Genomic DNA, 3,919 nt, shown 5'->3' with positions numbered 1-3,919 from the left:
AAGAGAGGAAATTTGTCTGCCTTATTCTCTGCTACAGACCCAGAGCCCAGAGCAGTGCTTGGCACCCAGTGGGATGTTTGGGATTGAATCAATGGAAGATAGGCAAGGCCCAGACTGGAAGGTGTTGACAGTCAGCTAAAGTATTTGAGCTTTATCCTGGAGTCAGTGGTGAGCTTTCCGAGGTTTAAAAATAGAAAAGGAACAAGACCTACTGTGGGTGGGAAGAAGTCACTTTGGACAATGATGTGAAAGTTCAAGAAATCAGGATGAAGTCTTAAATTCCGGCACTATCAATGAAAACGACTAGAGTCAGTTTGAAAAAATATTAAGGATAAATCCAGACACGCACGTAGCTTTGATTTTTACAATATCCCTGTGAGGCAGGCGGGTCCTCCTTTTACAGAGGGGGAAATGGACTCAGCGAGGCTCAGTGTCTTGCCCGAAGTCACAGCAAGTTGGTGGAGTGGGCTGGAGGTTTAGTCTTCCCTTTGTAGCGGGAGCTAGCGTATGATTCCAGGATCCTACCCAGGAGGGTGGCAGCGGAGGACTGCGACAGAGAACTGGTAGACGTAGAGGATTGGCTGCGAAAGCGAGGTGGGGAGAAGGGATTTGGGTCTCGGCGGCCGCCGTAGAAGCGGCGTTCTGTCCCCATGACAACAGCAGGAAACCGCGATTGGCTTCTGGACTGCACGGCCGCCATGGCCAATTGGACTCTACGCGGCGCGGAATCCGCGAACCGCCCTCGGTCCTGAGGGTGCAGGTGCTGCGGATGGGTAGATGGAGGGAGCCGGGGTGTTGGGACATCGGTGGCCTGGGTCGGGCTGAGGTCTGCGAGGGAGGCGTCACCCTCGAATCCGTCCGGATCCTCACTGCCCAGACTAGGGGCCATCTTTGGGCCTCAGTTTCCCCAAACCGGAAGTGGGAAGAAGAGAGTGGGCACCCCAGTCTAGGGGCCCTTCTCAGCCTTTGAAGCCCTCGACTCTTTCCTCTGCAGCTCCTGAACTGACTGGCGCTGTCCTGCCCCATGGACGTGAGTCCTAGACCCCTTCAGCGCCCTAAACTCACCCTGACTTTGCCTGCCTTCGGGAACTGGAAAGGGGGCTCTTTCCTCAACATAGACCCTTGCAGCTCAGGACAAGAGCTTTGAGAAAGAATGCCAGGGATGGACTTGGTGCAGGAGAGCACTTTCCCACTCTTCCTGGCAAGATGAGTTTGCCAAGAAAACAAGGAGAAAAAGGCTGGACCCTAGGGGCACAGCAGAACAAGATGGACGAGGCAAAGGGAACATCAGGGCAGAGACCTGGGGGGTGTGAGAGAGGATAGGGCATTTGGGGAACTGCTAGAACTTCAGTATGGCTGGAGTGTGAAGGGGGAAGGTGGGAGAGGTAGGTAGGGCTAGACGGAGCCTTTGCCACTGAGATAAGTTTGGATTGAGTCCCTGGGAGCCAATGATGGATTGTAAGGAAAGGAGAGAGTCACAAGGACAGCTGGTGTGGAAAGGGACGAAAACAGTTAAGGGTCAGTAACGTTGGCTGAGGAATCATAAAGAATCAGAGACAAGAGGTCCTTTGAAGAAACATTCTGAAAAGAAGTTCAGTAAGTCTTGGTAAAGTCCAGAATGACCAACACACCCTGATGGTGCTAAAATGGGGATGACGGGGAAAGGCAGGTTTGGGGGGCAAGAGAGTGTAGTCCTATTGACTCACTCCCCACTATCTGGTGGCTGTTCCTTTTCCCAGCCACCTCCGTGTCCCTCTTGGTATTTCTGTGTTCCTGCAGCCCCTCCCAGCTCCTTGTCACTCCTTCCTCCTGTGCTCATTCAGGCCTCCTCTAGCCCGTGGAATCCAGCCCCAGCTCCTGTCAGCAGTCCTTCCCTGCTGCTCCCCATTCCTGCCATCGTCTTCATCGCAGTGGGCATCTATTTGTTGTTGCTGGGCCTAGTGCTGTTGACTAGGCATTGCCTGCTGGTGAGGGGCCTCGTGGGGGCTGAAGAGTGGGCTCTGGGGAGAAGGAACCTGGTAAATCTGTGCCCTCATCTGCATGCCCTTACCCTGAGACTCCTTGCCATTTATTTAGTCCCCACATCTGTCCCTTCCATGAGACCAAAAAGTCCCTCCTCTGCTGTTACTTGCTGAACCTCCTCTTGCCCCTCTCCCCAAAACCTTGTCTTGGCTGTCTCTACTTGCCACCTGGCCCAGATTCTGAGCCCTGTCATCTCCTAGGCCCAGGGCTGCTGTACTGGCTGCAGCTTCCCCTGCAGGAAGCAAGGCGCCTCCAGGCCCCAAGACTGTTGCTGGACCTGTGCAGAAGCCTGCAACTTCCCTCTGCCTAGCCCAGCCCACTACCTGGATGCCTGCTGCCCCCAGCCCACGGAAGCTGTGAGTTCTCACCCTATCTCCTGACCTCCTGAGCCCTGGTACAGGCACTATCTGTGCATTTTTTTTGTTGTTTGTTGTTGTTCAACATTTATTGTTCAGCACCTATTCTAGGCCAAGCACGATTCCAGGTACTGGGTCAGGTGGAGACAGCAAAAAACAACATGAATAACATATCAGATACTTTCTAGTAATGAAGGCAGGGTGAAAAGAAAACAGGGTGGCAGCTGGAGAAAGGCGATGTGTGTAACATGCAGGGCATATAATCACTTCTGCAAATGGTAGTTAAACAGAACCTCTGAGAGCTCCTTCTGTTTATTGAGTGAAAAGTATGTTCCAGATGCTGTGCCACTTTATTGATATTATTATTTTCTCAACAACCCGGAGAGCTGGGTGTTTTTTAAAAACCTGTATGTATATTTTGCTGATTACAAAAAGCATTAATTACAAAGTATGTATGTAGAAATACATAGAAAGTACAAGGCACTTTATAAATCAGCTCTCTAACCAAGGTTGCTATGTTTTGTGTATGTCTTTCATATGCTAATATACAGTACTATCACTGCTGTATTTTACTATTATTTGGTAAAAATGGGTCATACCACATAGACTGTTTCATCACAACTGCTACTTGCCCTTTTTAACTTGACATCACACCTTGGCCACCTATCCATGCCTGTACATGTAGATAGGTTAAGTATTCATACTCTCCTTTCACAGGGGAATCAATTGGCTTGGAAAAGTTTAGTCGCTTCTCCAATATTACACAGTAGAGTCTTGCATAGCAAATTGCTACATAGTGTGTTGGAACAGTCCTCAGGGAGAAGCCTAGCTTGCGGAGAACAGGCCATTTTTGCATTTTTGGTTTTAAAGATGTTCAGTGTAATCAGCCATCTTCCTGGGCAATAACTGTTTGGGGCTCAGCAATTTAGACAGAAGCTACTGTCCTTGAAGTGATGACCTTCCCTAGAAGGAAAGAACGAGGATAAAAGACTAAGCAAATTCATAACTTGGGCTGACTATAGTTGGTGCATTAAAGTCTCTGTTCTTCAGTTTCCTTTGTAACAATAACAACCACAAATATTACAAAGTTCTTGCCTACTTCACAGCTGCAAAAACTGAAGCTCACAAAGCTCAAGTGACTTGCCTGAGGCCTGGGCCAAGACACAAACCCAGGCTTCTCTTCCTTTCGGGGGGAGAAACCTGCCTGTTCTACTTCTATCACAGGCATGTCAGGAGGATCTAGTTCATTCATTCACTTACTGATTCCCTTAACCAAAGATTTATGGAGTCATTGTTGAGGCACTGTGCTGGACCCTAGGGGCACAGCAGAACAAGATGGACGTGGTCCCAGCCTCACAGGGCTTACATGCCAGTGAAGGACAAAGAGAAATAAGGCAATTATAATAGTGCAAGAAATAATGTGATAGAGTGCAGTGGTTGGTTCTCAGCCTTGTGTGTGATCAGAAGCAGGTATGAGGCTTAAACAGCCAGGTATCCAGGCCCCAGACTCAGCAGGTCTGGGATTAGATTGGAGTTTGAGT

At 49.4% G+C, this 3,919-nt stretch overlaps 1 long non-coding RNA gene across 1 annotated transcript; it reads left to right on the top strand.

The window, feature by feature from the left end:
- The first annotated feature begins 638 nt into the window (after positions 1 to 638).
- Positions 639 to 2,216, top strand: LOC112481568. Its single transcript, XR_003046940.1, has 3 exons — positions 639 to 760; positions 995 to 1,030; positions 1,824 to 2,216. It is a non-coding gene; the product is annotated as an uncharacterized LOC112481568 (long non-coding RNA).
- Positions 2,217 to 3,919: the final 1,703 nt, after the last annotated feature.

Source organism: Pteropus alecto, unplaced genomic scaffold (genome assembly GCF_000325575.1).
Source record: "Pteropus alecto unplaced genomic scaffold, ASM32557v1 scaffold44, whole genome shotgun sequence".
NCBI classification, from domain to species: domain Eukaryota; kingdom Metazoa; phylum Chordata; class Mammalia; order Chiroptera; family Pteropodidae; genus Pteropus; species Pteropus alecto.
The sequence above is the reverse complement of the archived record's forward strand: the minus strand, read 5'-3'. Positions and strand labels throughout refer to the sequence as shown.